Consider the following 17297-nt stretch of genomic DNA (forward strand, 5'->3'; position numbering starts at 1 on the left):
GAATAACATTTCATAATTATACGGAATTTAAATTTATCAATAACAGATACGTGCATTTATATATTCTGATTAAGGGCAACTTTAATAAACATTAGCTAGGATTATTTGCATTTGTGACATACTAATAAACTTGTTTTTTCACTTTTAGCATTGCCCTTTTCATGTATAAGATAAAGGAAGCCTTGCTGGTTTGTCAGTCTGACATTGAATGCTAACTTCTTTTATCGATATCTTGACTCAAACATCAATCAAAAAGATCACAAAATTATATTTATACGTATTACTTATTACTTATTTCACTTGATAATATAATTATAATACAATAATAAGTTTAAGAAGGGATTGTTTTAATTTTATTGTTTAGCATAAAGCTTCAACGGAATTATATTAAGTATAAAGTAAGACTATCTGGATGATGACAGTAAACAAAGTTCACATAGTTTGTATTCTTACATAATAAAACTTTCGTTGGCAATATCTGTAATATACATTATTATAAACATATTTGAAACACGATATAATTTGTTATAATACATTAAGCAAATTATTACATAGATGACCTGCCATAATAACAAAGGAGAGTAATTTAGACATGTTAGATAATCGGTTTTAGCTGCATTTAATCCATACTGCTCTTAACACGATTAAAAACATTCAGTATAAGTGAAAATAGTAGTTATGATCTATCTAATAAATGTAAAATGCCATTCGAACTATGGTATTGTAAAACAAATAACAACAAGCGATACATAGTTTTTGTTTTTCATGATAATGGGTCACGGAAATTAAAGTCCTATTAATACGTAATAACTGTAAATGCTTCTAATAAAGACATGCAACATGAAGTTGTGACATAAAACATTACATAAATAAATACTTATACGATCCAATAAACTCTATCCAATGAAGGAATTGTAATCAAAAATATAATAATCAGTATTTTATATGGACATAAACATACAATCAAGGTTCACACTTTGATTGTTAAGTAATTATGATAATTGAATGTGAAGAAAGAAATATATCGAATGTTTTTATTATGTCGTTCCATCTGTGTTAGAATTCATGTTTTGCTTACTTCTTTCAATAAAAAAAAGATATTGTTAAAATGTGCAAATGTATGAACGAGGCATTTGTTATTCGAATCATCAAGAAAGGGCGGCGTCCAATGGCAGCAACCTTTGATAGATCTTCAAGAATAAAGCTCGACAATATTAAGGTATACATAAAGCTCGAAAGACACAACTAAAACCTTACGCTCGGTAGTAATCAGGTATCAGCCAAGATTCGGATTCAACTTAACGTGTGACTGGATGATACACTTACATTGCCTACAAGGACATTCGTAAATAAACTCTGACATTCATGTAAGCTGTATATACTAATTGATATTGAAACATCTACAAATCTGTAAATTAACTTTTAAAGGGTAAACAGACAAGCATTAAGATGAAGCTGACAATGGAAAGGTTAAATCACCTAAAGATCAGATAAAATGTCACATAATTATATTTGTAAAGCTATGATCTATGAGTGATATCTGATAGACCTGGATTATAAAGCTTCATTATTTTATGGGTTAGTTAATTAATTTTCCCATAATATCAAACATATCTCTGCTTACTAATTTAAGCATTTATATAATGTTGAGTTTTGGCTTTAATCTTATAACTAACCGGTACGCTGAGATCAACATCTATATGATTATCGTTTCAGCGGTGACGTCAATGATGATTTCATGCCTATCTACATTATATATTAAAATATGAAAAATAAGATCAACAAGATGCGTTCAATGAACGCAACTCGACCAGCAGCACAGGACCACCGGCATTGAATCCTACAAGATATGCAGTATTAATTGTATAATTACCCCACACGCAAAAAAAGAACGGTAATCTCCATCAGATATCTACACCATATTGGTTAATTCATTGAACTTAAGATCTTATGTTCAATTTCTATTTAGAGGATGTTACATAAGATAATCAGAACATGATCAAAATTTCATTAATGTTTAATTAAGATGCCCACACCAAATACCAACACTTTAGTTCATTTTGAAAAAGCAAATAGAACATTTCCAAACGGCGTCCTGAAATATTTCAAACATAAGTTTTTTTCCAGTTTTATGATATTTGCATTTTAACTTTCAAAGTTGATGAAATGACATCAGAAATATGTTTCCAAACTCATCATCTTCTTCCACATAATATTATTTTTATCTTATGTCGCCTAATTGTAATACTGGCATTAGTCATGTATATTTTCCCAACTGTTTCTCTTGTAATTAGATTTTCTTGGTAAACATTATAACAATATATAACATTCATTACTCACAAACAAGATGAGGTAATAATTAGAGTACTAGGTGGCGCTAGGACTCTGCGAAACAAACGAATGTATTCTTTTCTATATTTGAGCGTAAAAATGACTTTTGAAAAGTAGCTTACACAACAAATGAGAATTGTTTACTGTCATCATCCAGATAGACATTTTTATAAACAATGTAAAACTCAAATTCAAACCTTACTTTTCACTCTTTTTTTAAATGTTTATAAATGAAATGCTTGTGTCTGTTATTAATAGTATCTAATATGGAGACAATATTCTATGAATGACAAATCAACATAATCTTAATATTTATACTAAACACATTACCACTTTGCAAAATCGCATATCGATGTCTAAAATCAAATCCACCATCAACTTCCGACGCGGAATATGCAATTAAATGTAACAAAAATGCTTTATGGATTCATTATGAAGATAGAGTAGTCTGAAATCTCTTAAATTTCAGCAAATCTGTCACAAGATTATAGTCTGTATATCGTACCTTTCATTTTGATGTTACAGTGAGGAATATAATGAGAGCAAGTAATATTTATCATGAACATCTGTGAATTTTTATATGCAACATGTCTATTTGTTAAGCTACATTACCTACGGGCTATGTAAATGCCATTTCTTTTTGGCATTATTTTATGCTCGAGACAGTGCACTTTAGCAGAACTATCGACGTTTCTAAAGCAAGCTCTATTTCGATAGCCTCCTTACATAAACGATCTAAGGTATCTTGCGGGATTTGAACCCACAGCGGTGAACCAGAAAATAATGTAGTCAATGCAGTCACGTACTCCATATAATCATATATTCGATGTTAATTTATGATATATGTAATACGACGAAGAATGTTAATTTGAATCAACAGTAACTGCCAAGCTGAGTCTGCAATTCTTATGTTATTTTGTTGTGATTAATGCTTCCGAGGTATCACTTTGTTTCCAGAATTTTGTAATGATACAATGCAGCTTAGAATCAATTTATCAAGTCTTCATATCTGTCTTTACATGTCTTTTTGTGCATAATATAAGTAAATAAAAGAGGAATGCTCAAAATACTAAAAAACTAGTAAATAATGTATAACGGTTTTCACATTCCTTATGGCCATTCATTAAGGTCACATACCACCCACCTAGACCAGTTTTCCTGTCATGCAATGCTGCAAAACGCTTCGGACCATTGTCTAAGAGAGGTATTTCGCCTTTGTTTTGCTATAAAAACATATGGAGGCTGACTTACGATAATTTTATGTTATTCTAGCTTTTTCGCGAAAAATGCAAAACAAAAAATATGTGTCCTGTTTACGCCTATTACAGTTTCCTATTTCCTGTATCTGGCATCAACAACTTGCAATTTTAAACACCGAAACTGTTTCATTAACCTTGTTTTAATGTTCTATTAGTTTAAGATCTGTAGTGTTCTGCACGTTTAAAAATATATATTCTCTAAAGCACTCCATAATATACAGCAAACATTATACATGCGTTTAATGTCCAGTAATTATATACACATTTTTGTTCCAGGATCTTAATTTGCAACAACAAATTTACAAATGTTTAGATATTGACGATACAAGTAATGGTAGTTGTATTTATTTAAAGAAAAAAAAACTCCAAAAAACAGGCAATGTCAAAATCTAAAAAGAAACTTTGCATGACTAAGCTGAACGTGTTTTGAGAGGTCAGAACTAATAATCAGTAACAAATGTTGGCTTAAATTTAATTAAAGTAACAATTACCGGAATCAATCCTTTGTCAGCCTGGTATACTTTGTTTGAACTTATGACTAAACTATCTTTTAATAACTTATTACTGATTGGTATAATACATGTAAACAGTTGTATTAGAATTTAACCTATCGTCAACGCAGCAATGGTATATCTATTACTTAATGGGAAGCAAAAAAAGAAAGTACATCTACTACGTGTACAAATGCTCAAAGTTAGTACATAGCAACATTTTCAAATAAGGTGATTTTGTATCAAATTTTAAAGCATAAACTTGAAACTTGTAACACATGTCATTACATAACACGTGTATTATATGAACATAATTGTATATATGTTATTATGAATCATTTAAAGGTACAGACAGAACATATCTTCTTATTCAATGATATTTCCCACACGCAGTAAAATTTAGATGGACCTAACTACATGTACACTTTGTCCGTATTATACATGAATCGATTTTGAACAGAAGGTAATATGTACCGAGTGATAAATTGCAAGTAAAACCTTGAAAGAATAACACCTAAACGCAGCTTGGTTTAAACACATACAAACACAAACAAACAAAAACAAGAAGTATCTTAAACACAGATACTCGGCCGAACTAAAACTGGTTTATTTGCATATCGTATCTTAGGAAACATAAAAATAGTATCATAAAGATTATGTTTTTGAATTTTACGATTAATTTGTTTGAAATATTAAAGTCATATGCAAATGCTGGCAAATGCGAAATATTTTAAAAAGAAACAAATAGTAAAGTCTATAGTAAAAATTTTAAAAGTAAAAAATAAGTCATTTAGAACAACAAACAAAACAATTTATTTCGATTGCAATATTTCTCGTCTGCGTTTATTTTTACCATCATGTTATTCTTTTATTTCTATAAGTGTGAATGCCATTTCAGTTTTAAGTAATTGAAGTTTAATCAAATCAAAAACACATTTAATATACAATATTTTATCTTCGAGGGGTATTTAGAAGTAAAACACTGTATTTATGTTATACGTATATGCTATAACGGTTAAGACCAGAAAATTTCAATAAATTACTATGCATATAAACCACGAAAAGCCACCTAATCGGTAAGTTCTTTAATCAATTTATGTCTCCTTCAAATACAATTTTTAAACAAGAATGAAACTGAAATATTGAAATAAGTTGTCTCAACTAATCCCCTTATGTGTTTTAGTTTAGTAATTGTTATTATCTTGTGACCAAACACTTTATAAATAATTCATAACCAAGACGAAATGGGAAATGATATAGAACACCAGCTATGAGATCCAAGAAAAGACAGTGATGTAATTATCTTTTGTCTTTAACAAGAAACAAAATTACATAATTAAAAGCGTTGATCATTTTTCAAATAGCATCATGTTAACATAAGAAATAAATTAATCTGTTGTTTAAACTATTCACAATATTATTTCGATATCCGCCAGATGTTGTGACTTTTTTATAAAAACAGTTTGTTTAAGATATTTTAAAATTACAGCACTTCTTGTCTCTATAATGTTACCATTTTAGTTTAATTGAGGTTCCTCAAAATAACGTAAAAGGAAAAAGGTAGTCTTTGTTCTTCTATGTCGTACCATATAATACCTATAATACCAGCCCTAAAACCATTGCAATAACATATATAAATTGAGCATTATGTAATGAATCTATGCAAACTGTATAAAAAATAACATAATTGCCCAAATGATTATTTTCCACTTCATCTTTTGGAGCCGAATTATAAATGACAACACATACAGCATAGGCATTATTCTTTGACTGAAAGATGCTGGTGGGATAGGTCTAGATATTATGGTTTAATATTGACGTCTGATTTCAAATTTTATGATAACGTTTTGACAAAATCAATGTGCGTAAATAGGTATGAGAAGAGTTTTTGTCAGGGTGCAATCTAGATATGTTGACACATTGTCTGACACAACTCAACCAAAGTTAAAATGAAACATTATACTGGCGCAAATGCAAAAAGATTATGTTAAATGCGTCATATTTTGTTTTTATAATGCATAAAAGAAACATTACAATTGATGAAGAGAAAATGAAAAATTAATGACATGCACTTTAGAAAAAAAGTGAAAAATTGATAACATTTCATATACAGAATTTAAAGATACGTGCATAGATTTATTTTGATTTAGTAGCGACTTTAATAAACATTGGCTAGGATTATATGCATTTGTGACATACAAATAAACTTTTTTCATTTTCAACATTGCCCTTTTCATGAAAAAGATATGCCTTGCTGGTTTGTCAGTCTGACAATGAATGCTCACTTGTTGCCCAATAACTTGACTCATACAGAAATAAAAAAAAATCACAAAATTATATCTACTTTCACTTGATAATATAATTATAATACAAACATAAGTTTAATAAGGGATTGTGTGGGTTATTGTTAAGCATAAAGCTTCAACGGAATTATATTAAGTATAAAGTAAGACTATCTGTCTCTTACAGAGAGCACAAAATTCACATAGTTGGTGTTCTTACATAATAAATCTTTCGTTGGCAATATCTGTAATATACATTATTATAAACATATTGGAAACACTGATATAATTTGTTAAATAATACATTAAGCAAATTATTACATAGATGACCTGCCATAATAACAAAGGAGAGTAATTTAGATAATCGGTTCAGCTGCATTTAATCCATACCGTTCTTAACACGATTAAAATATATTTATTCCTTAACATTCAGCATAAGTGAAAAAGGTAGTTATGATCTACCTTATAAATTAGATTATAAAGCTTCATTATTTTTATGAGTGTGAGTTAGTTAATTAATTTTCCCATAATATCAAACATATCTCTGCTTACTAATTTAAGCATTTATATAATGTTGAGTTTTGGCTTTAATCTTATAACTAACCGGTACGCTGAGATCAACATCTATATGATTATCGTTTCAGAGGTGACGTCAATGATAATTTCATGCCTATCTACATTATATATTAAGATATGAAAAATAAGATCAACAAGAGGCGTTCAATGAACGCAACTGTCACACGACCAGCAACACAGGACCACCGGCATGGAATCCTACAAGATATCCAGTATTAATTGTATATCTACTCCACAAGCAACATATAAGCGGTAATCTTTATCAGATATCTACACCATTTTGGTTAATTCGTTTAATTTAAGATCTCATGTTCAATTTCCATTTAGAGCACGTTACACTAGATTTTCAGAACATGATTAAAATTCTATTAATGTTTAATTAAAATGCCCATATCAAATGCCAACACTTTAATGCATTTTGAAATCGTAAGGCAAATGAATCATTTCCATACGATGTCCTTTTTTCAACTTTATGATATTTGCATTTTAACTTTCAAAGTGGATGAAACGACATCCGAGATATGTTTCCAAGATGTATTTATCTTTTAACTTCTATCATGTCACTTAATTGTAATACTGGCATTAGTCATGATCTTTTACAACTTTTTTCCGTAGTAATTAGATTTACTGGGTACAAACTACAACAACACATAACATTCATTACTCACAAACAAGATGAGATGAAAATTGAAGTACCAGGTGGTGCTAGGACTCGGCGTAACAAACGAATGTATTACTTTCTATATTTGAGCGTGAAAATGATTTTTGAGAAAGTAGCTTACACAAAAAATTAGAATTGTTTACTGTTATCATCTAGTTAGACAATTTTATAAAACAATGTCAAACCCAAATTAAAACTTTATAGTTCTTTCTATTTTTAAATGTTTAGAAATGAAATGCTTGTGTCTGTTATTTATAACATCTAATATGGAGATAATATTCTATGAATGACAGATCAACATAATCTTAATATTTATATTTAAAACATTAAAAGCTTGCAAAATAGCAAATCCATCTTCACCTACCGACGCGGAATATGCAATTAAATGTAACAAAAACGCTTTATGGATTCATTATGAAGATAAAGTAGTCTGAAATCTCTTAAATATCAGCAAATCTGTCACAAGATTATAGTCTGTATATCATACCTTTCATTTTAATGTTTCAGTGAGGAATATAATGAGATCAAGTATTTTATTTATCATGAACATCCGTGAATTTTTATATGCAACTTGTCTATTTTGTTAAGCTAGATATCTACGGGCTTTGTAAGATAAACATCGTATATTCCATTTCTTTTAGCATTAATTCAAGATCGAGAACGTGCATTTTAGCAGAACTATCGACGTTTCGAAAGCAAGCTTGATTTCGATAGCTTCCTTACATAAACGATCTTAAGTATCTTGCGGGATTCGAACCCACAGCGGTAAAAGGGGAAAGAATGTAGTCAACCCATTCACGTACTCCCCATTATCATATATTCGATGTTAATTTATGATATACGTAATACGAACAAGAATATTAATTTGAATCAACACTAACTGCCAATCTTGTATTGATACAATGCAGCTTTATTTAATCTTCATGTCTGTCCTTACATATCTCTATGTACATTAAATGTCAGCAATGTAAGTAGATAAAAGAGTAATGTTCTAAACACGCATAAAACTATTACATAATGTATAACGGTTGTCATTTTCCATATGACCATAAGACCACATACCACCCACCAAGACCAGTTACCCTGTCACGCAATACTGAAAACACTAATAACCATCGTCTTAGAGAGTCCGTCGCCTTTGCATTGAAAACATATGGAGGCTTTTAACTTTAGCATTTTCGCGAAAAATGCAAAAACACAAACAAAATAATTGTCGGGTTTACGCCTTTTACAACTTTATCCGAAAATGTTTCAATTTAAAATCCCGAAACTGGTTCATTAACCTTGTTTGAATGTTTTATTAGTTCAAGTTCGGTCACATTGGTGTTTTGCACATTTTAAAAGTAGCATGTGTTTATTTTGTATATTCTCTAAAGCACTCCATATTATACAGCAAACATTATACATGCGTTAAATGTCTTGTAATAATATACACATTATTTTTCCTTCATCTTAGCTTGCTACTACAAATTTACAAATATTTAGATATTGACGATACAAATAATGATTAATATATTCATTAATAAAAAACAATAAACAAACAAAAAAACAGGCGATGTCATGACCTAAACATAATCTTTGCATGACTAAGTCTAAGATGAAATTGTTTTGAGATGTCAGAACTAATAATCAGTAACAGAAAAAAAAGATGCTGGCTTAAATTTGATTAACGTTCTTGTTACCGGTATCAATCCTTTGTCATGCTGGTATACTTTGTTTGAACTTATGACTAAATTATCCTTTAATAATTTATTTCTGATTGGGATAATACATGTAAACAGTTTAAAAATACACCTACTTGTTATGCTCAAAGCAATTACCTAGCAGCATTATCGAGGCAGGTGATTTTTATTTTTTAAAGCTTAAACATGAATATTGTTCTGGACTGTGGTAATGCATGTCATTTCTGAACACGTGCATGATATGAACATAATTGTATGTATATGTAATATATTATTATGAATTATTTATTGCTACAGACTGAACGTATCTTCTTATTCAATGGTACTGCCCACTAGCAGTTAAATCTACTTAATAATTCTAGACAGACTAAGCACATATAAAATTAATCAGAGACAAAGACAGTGTTATTTTGTCTTAGTTTAAAAAGGGTACGATAGAGTCATGGCTGTTATACATTTCTAAATATAAAATAAAATATAAGTTGGCGAAGTGGTGCTTATAGTCAACTGTAAGTCAAAACTTGCTCACGAGCGTCTATGATATCAATGATATCATTTTGATTACTGTTTGTTAAAGTTAAAATAATATAAAATTGTGTTCTCGTTTGTGTCTCATAAATGAAAATACATAAATCTTATAATTGAGAAATATATAACTGTCTTGTCTAAAGAAGATTACTTCTACATAATGAATGTAGTAAATATTGTAAAAACAATGATATGTTGTCATGTTTATAGGTTATTTCTACCTACAACTGATTAACGATGGCGGGGCATATAAGTGCAAGGGTTTTAATTAACCAAATTTACAGTAAATTACAAGCTTCAATGTGTTTGTTTATCAGACACTTAAACAATAACTTTAACTACCCCTTGTAACTTAAGTACAAAAACATCAACCATCCAATGTTAAATCTACGCCATAACTTGTTCACATAGTATAGCATTTTTTGTGACAATAAAAGAGCGCAAGTTGAAACATTCTGTTTAAATAATTACAATCAAATTGTTCATAACAATGCTGATTATTTGTAAGAACATATTTTTTTATAATTGATAGCTGTAGCTATAGCATTATGTGACAAAGTAAGATTCATTATGGATATCAGCAAAAGACATGCGGGGACTTGGTCTTAAATATTGTCACACATTTAACCTCTCACCACTGATGGTTCGAATTACGTTAACGTCTTTGAATTGTTCAATCGCAACTTTTCGGCCCTTTCCGTCAGTCTTCGGATAAGGACCTCTAATAATACACAGAACAGATTCGGTATTTCTGTCTAACCAACGCTAAGAAACTAAAAATAAAAACAAATATTAATTGAATGCTCGATGTTGTTGACAAGTTTTTCCCTAATTTATCAAGTAAAAGTCCACCTAAATAAGTAAATTCATAGATATAAAAGAACACAGTACATTATTCATATACATACTATAATTATGGTTGTAGAAACCGAAAGTATAAAATGCAAACCTGCTGACATTTAGTCGGATGTGTTTATAAGTGTACATCAGTGAGCACATTTAAATTAAAAATGGTTGTCTGATATATTTTCAATCATAATTGTACCGAAACAAACTTTTTGTTCATCTGGATGTCAAATATATACATTCGTTTTTCATTATCTCGATTTCTATTTACACCTGAAACTACTGTTCATTCGTATTAACTCCGAGGTTATTATGAATAAAAGCTGAGCTAACTTAAGGAACTTCGATGGTTCTACTCATGTGCCCGTTTGTGCCCGTTTGTGCACGTAGAGACACCAGAATCCTTCCTTCACCATGAAAGCTGGAAAGTCGCTGTATAACCTTGACGTAAACGCCAACAAACAAAATAATAAAGTAAACAGAACAAGAAATAACCAACCATACAGCTTACTGAGTAAGTTTATGTAATTACGTTTCGTATTTCATTTAACTTTTTAAGAAATTCATAAAATATCAAAATTAAGAAAAATTAAAATATTTCATGGAAAGTTGAATCAAAACAAATATTTTAACAATTTACGGCTGATTATTAAAGCACGGACTACGATTTATATCAAGTAGCTTATTTTAATCCATTGTTAAATTGCTAAATATGTGCGCCAATTCCTGACCTTAATGATTAACAATGGGTTTTAAGAAAGAAAAAAACAGCTTAAAGGTTTATGTATTTTAGGTTATATATTTTTGATCTTGACGCCTTATTGCCCCTACACCACTGTGATAATGAAATCATTCATTGGATAGAATTTTGATTAAAGCACACCATGTCTCGAAAATGATTTTTTAAACTTCTTCTTTAGAAGGGGTAACATGCGTTTAATGTTTTTATATTGCATTTAAAACATGTTTGTTTAATGCTTACTAATAAGTGCTGAATGTGAAACAGTTTGTAATAAAAGTAACAAAATTAACTAAATTAAGTGGTAGTTTGACATCCTCGAAACTCGTTTCATGACACTAAATTATAAAACACTTTTGCGAAACATACGATATATAATGTAATAGCATTTTAAGGTATTATGTGTTTTAAAGGAATGATGTTGGGTTTTTTTTTGTTGTTGTTGTTGTTTTTTTTCACCGTTTTCATCGTTTTACAATACAAAATCCGCGTCCACAAATTTAAAACTTAAAGTAAAAATGTGCAATATATTTTGGCTGTTACGATGATGCATATCTTTAACTTAAAAAGTGGCGGGTCTAATAGATCATATAGCATTACATGTATTGATACGTTCACTTGACAAACAAAGCGGTATTGTCTTTATATTCCATATCTTTTTAGTCTTAACATGAGTAGCAAATATCATAAATAATAACAAACTCATGCCTCCACTAAACCAGCTTTCGGATAGACACGATTGGAATGATTGGAATGATACAGTTGTAAATGTTTTTCATTGATATGTAAGCAACATTCATGTAATATGGAATATAATAAAAAATTAGCCCTTTATTAAACATGTCTGTTATTAGTTAAATAAATTTCTCAGACACTATACATATTGCATAAATTGCAGATGTAAATGTATAATGAATGTATATTTCGGATTAGTAACTGTTTTCTTTTAGTATTTTAGTAGAATATGTATATATATTATATAATTACATTGCTAAAATAATAACGAAAAACAATACCAACACATTTATAAATTACCTAAAAATAGACTAATCAATAAATCGATGAATTAACATGATAAATTTAATGCATTTAACTTATATTGACGCAAAGGAATTTATTGAACGCTAATAAATATAATAGCATCATAGACATGCTGTAAACGCTCATAGCTATTGTACTTCATGTGTTTTGTGAAATGCTATTCAAATATATGTGTCGTTTATCTTAAAGATTTTGTCAGAACTGTTCAGTGGTTACCATGGTAACAGAAAATTTAATTAAGTTTAAAAAAAGAAGAAAAAAATTATGTTTAATCAACAACTGAAACATTTAATTATTATCTCAAAATCATAACATAACAGTCAAATAAAATATTCCAATGACGGAAATGCTAGGATGCTAGACACCATCCTATTTTTTATAACAATTTTGTCATTTTATCTTCAACATTTACCAACAATCGCCAACGTTCTATCGCATTTATTAAAAACGATAGGTTTTAACAATTTAGTCCAAATACACGGGGGAGGAAGTGTTACACGAAGGATGGAGTTCTTATGATAACTTGTTCAGGAGTTCTTGTGATAACTGTCACGGAGTTCGTCGGAAAACATCTGTATATACTACAAAAGCACTCGTCAAAAATGATTATTTTCATCTTTCAAAAATGAGTTTAAGGCGTTAAATTAAACTTTAATGATTAAGCTTGTCTTACATCTTGTGTTATGTGTCAAAAACTAATTCACAGGCCATTTTTCATCGCCTCTACAAGAACTCCATCCTTCGTGTAACACTTCCTCCCCCGTGAAATAACTGGTCCCTTTAACCGTGAGATATAAAATATTCTAACACAAGCTCATTTAACTTAATACATATACTTAACCGCCAAAGAGCTTAATGATGAGTTAAACAGACCCCCTTTATGGGCTGTCAATTTTTTATTTATTTTTAAGGCGATTATGAGAAATATAAATCTGGCATAAATTACCTCTCATGGTCATTGACGACGACAGAGTTTGATTTATCAATTTGGTACTTTATACTACTATCATTTTGCATTTCAGCAGGGTTTTTTTCATTTTTCTTTAGTAATCGAATGATACTTGATTTGAACAACTAATTTCCGATTAAATGATTTCCGTTCGTAGAGATGAAATAACTGATATATTGCGATTTCGATACATGTAACATTTACTATACGTAATAACAAATTTTACTTGATCAGGACTAATCAGTGGTTTTGGAAAATACTCTTTTGAAATTTAACCCTTTACAAATTTGCACAAAGACCGGCATTGACGTGATTGCTGATGGTAACCTTCAAATAAATGAGCAAATAACAATGTACTTCAACAAAATACAATGTACGTAAATACATGTTTATTAGTCAACGATATCAGCATCATGAAATGGCTAAAGACAATGTAAATGCCACTAGTATTTCATGTTCCCTGCATGCAGTGAGTCCCGAAACTTAAATATTAAATCCATATTCGGCACAACTAATTCCCCCATGTGTTTTCCGGTCTTAATTAGTTTACCTTATGACCATACTTCCATCTATTATTTATAGAGAAGACAGAATGAGAAATTGTAATACCAGGTTGTAGAAAGGTCACAGGAAAAAGCATTTAAATTACTTTCTGTCCTAAAATAGAAAACCAAATTGTGACCGAAAATAGTGTAAAGTCAGAAATTTATTATATCTACCATTTTAAACATAAAACAGTTAAATGATGCTGATAATTGATAAATATAACGCAAGCACGTATATCCAGATAGAGTAATTCAATTATCAATGCTGATTTTTCGTAAATAACACAAATCAGGAGTTATTTCTCAGACTGAGGTAAAAGTAGAAACGTTTAGATAATATCAGACATGGTTCTTTTTTATGTTGCAAAATATCATAAACTTCTATATAGTCAATGAAAATAGCGCGCAAAATGTTAAAGGGGTATTATTTTCGATTAAAGTGATACTAAAATTGTTTGAACATGTATATTAAAATGTTAAATTCCCTGTACTGTCGTAGACAATAAAATATGTCATTTTACAGTCAAATTATATAAAATGTTAGCTTAAAAACGTAGAACACTCCACGATTGAATATAGTCGAAATGTATATATAAAGTGAATTAAAAAATACTGAACGTAAGAAATCCACTAGATGAAATATGAATATAAGTAAAACAATATACATGTATAAATACCATTTTTCTTTCGATCGAGTCGAAAATACATTCCAATTTAGATAAGATATAAAAAAATGTATAATCATGCATAAAATGAAACACCAATCAGATCTATGCATAATATTCAAATTAATTCAAATGAAAACCTTACAATTCTTAGAAATGTTGTAGACACAGCTTGATTGAGCGCGTTAAAACGTGAAACGTGAAAATTCAAGATACCGTCCATTCCCCGGCACCGACTAAAGCAGAAACCGACTTTAAAGCTGGAAATAATGTTTGACTTTGAATAAAATTCTGCAAATGTTTTCACAAGAATGGTTATTATGGAACGTTCAAAGAGGCAGTTTCGTTAAATTTTGAAAACAAACGCTACAAATGGTTCCCTTAGTAACACAACACGTGTACCCTAACTAATTAACGAGAGGCGAACATTTTAGAGGCGGGGAGTGGGTATTACAGTATCGCTCTATTAAATTTATTAGAATTTGTAAACATGTCACTATAAACATGTCACTATGAAGGAGAAGTAATCTTACATTTACCGAGGAAATATATTCTAAACATTTATATGTCAGTTTACATGATATTTCAAGATTTTAAAACACTTATGTATCAATATAAGTTGATGAAACTATATGATATTTAGCACGTTTGTCTACAGACATAGGTCAACGTAGTAAAAATGTTAGACGCTGGGACTGGCATTTATTCAAACGTAACATACTGAATATCATTCTACATCTAAATGTTATGTATGACAACAACAACAACAACAACAACAAATGAGATCAAACTGACCACCAAAAAATAAAAATAAAATAAAAAACCTGTAAAAATTCAACATTAATGACGTATTTTTTCACATTTTGATTCTTGTCTAGAGGATATTACATCATACATTTACTTTAAGATTATTTTGTTGATATGCTTCAATAAAAACAATATGATATTTTAATGTATACCATTTTAATAGATAAATGCAGAGCTTTTTTTCTCAATAATATCGTGTATCTTACCTTTCTGTATTGTAAATCAATCTAATTCCAGTAAAATGAATATCCCGTTTAATGAAATCACACACACAGAAATGCAATTTAATTTGTTTTCGCTTCTGTTTAAAGTATTTCCTAATTCAAGATCAATACTCTTTGGCGACCAGGATACAATCGTCGATCAACTGTTTTGATTAAATCGGATTGACTCTTTATACTTCTAATAAGGTGTGTTAAACACCGTGGTTTAATAATGTTTTGACCTATTTATTCACCAAGTTGTCACTTAATAAGATTAATGAAAATAATACTTTCTTTAGTTTTCATAGATTCTGCAGTTTAATATTGTCTAACAATATTGAAATTCCTTCCTCTAGTGTCGGCAAAAATTGTTAAAACTAGAATTAAATTTGGTTTTATTAAAGCCAAACATATAAGAGGTCGAAGTAACTTTTATACTTTGTTTCATAATTAAATTTGTAATATTGAAAACGCATATAGCTTCCTAAGCCATGTTTAAAAGATTTTATCTTGTCTTGTACATGAATGAAACTACATAATCACTTTCACGATCTGAGCATTGACAAAGACACATTTGTTGTAAAGGTAGTAAAAACTTAGGATTAAATTAACACGAGCATTTTAACAATAAATGTACAGTCTATTTGCATTAACATTATTGTATTTAGCAATTTATAATAATACCAACGAAATAGAATAAAAACGTTTATTGTTAGTTTTGTTCTGGGATATCCTTATTCTTTTGAAAAATAAAATCTACATTAATTTTATCATGACTATATTAGCATATTGTATAGTGGTGTACAAATGTTGCTTCAATTAATCAGTAGTATTTGAGTTGCTTTAACTTTTTTACCCTTTACTCCCGCTAAAAGTCAACTTGGCCATCTTTGTTGTGGGCTAAACCAGTCATCTTTTTTAAATTATATTTATCTTCATTCTTTCATTCTTTGAAATTCTTTCTTCCTTTGTTCTTTCTTTTTTCTTTCTTTCTTTTTATCTTTCTTCCTTTCCTCCTTAATTCTTTCTTTCTTTCTTTCTTTCTTTCTCTTATTTATTCTTTCTTTCTTTCTGTCGTTCTCTTATTTATTTAGATAAACTTTATTTATGTACGTATTTATATGTTTACGTTTTGTAGGGAAAGGGAAGGGGAAAGGGCGGAAGTCGATTCCTGGAATTCGATATATGTAACAACTTTTTTAATTCGTAACATATAATGCTTGGTATAATAGACACATAGTTATGTGTTTCGTATTAGGTCTAAAAATATTCTCATCATTTATGGCGTTTACAATGCAGACACTGATAGGTACATGCTTCATACTGATAAGATTTTATCATTTATTTCCTACAGATTTTAGGTAAAATATTTTTACTTAAGAAATTTTCAAGTATCAAATTTAACTATAATAATTATATCTTAAATAATTGTTATTCTATGTCATATGGCGTTGAATTAGTTTCATTAAAATGTATCTCTCTTTATAATCACAAGTTATATAAATTTTCTGTGACATTTAATCTTCATAACCATCGTCTACAGTCTGAAATGTCTATTATAACCTCGATTATTTGAGCCGCGTCACGACAAAACCAACATAATGCGTTTGCGACCAGCATGGAGCCAGACCAGCCTGCGCATCCGCGCAGTCTGATCAGGATCCATGCTGTTCGCTATCAGTTTCTCTACTT

The 17297-nt window shown here is 29.6% G+C and overlaps 1 protein-coding gene across 3 annotated transcripts in view; it reads right to left on the reverse strand.

Moving 5' to 3' along the window:
* LOC132720819 (zwei Ig domain protein zig-8-like) overlaps positions 1 to 15736 on the reverse strand; it is a 112930-nt gene extending 97194 nt beyond the window's left edge. The window contains exon 1 of one of the 3 annotated variants that reach the window (XM_060705044.1): positions 15609 to 15736. The gene's annotated coding sequence lies outside the window, so the exon portion shown is untranslated. The remainder of the gene's footprint in view (positions 1 to 15608) is intronic. The other 2 variants (XM_060705042.1, XM_060705043.1) reach the window with 2 other exon arrangements.
* Positions 15737 to 17297: the final 1561 nt, after the last annotated feature.

Source organism: Ruditapes philippinarum, unplaced genomic scaffold, assembly GCF_026571515.1.
Source record: "Ruditapes philippinarum isolate M1 unplaced genomic scaffold, ASM2657151v2 ctg1950_1_1_1_1, whole genome shotgun sequence".
NCBI classification, from domain to species: domain Eukaryota; kingdom Metazoa; phylum Mollusca; class Bivalvia; order Venerida; family Veneridae; genus Ruditapes; species Ruditapes philippinarum.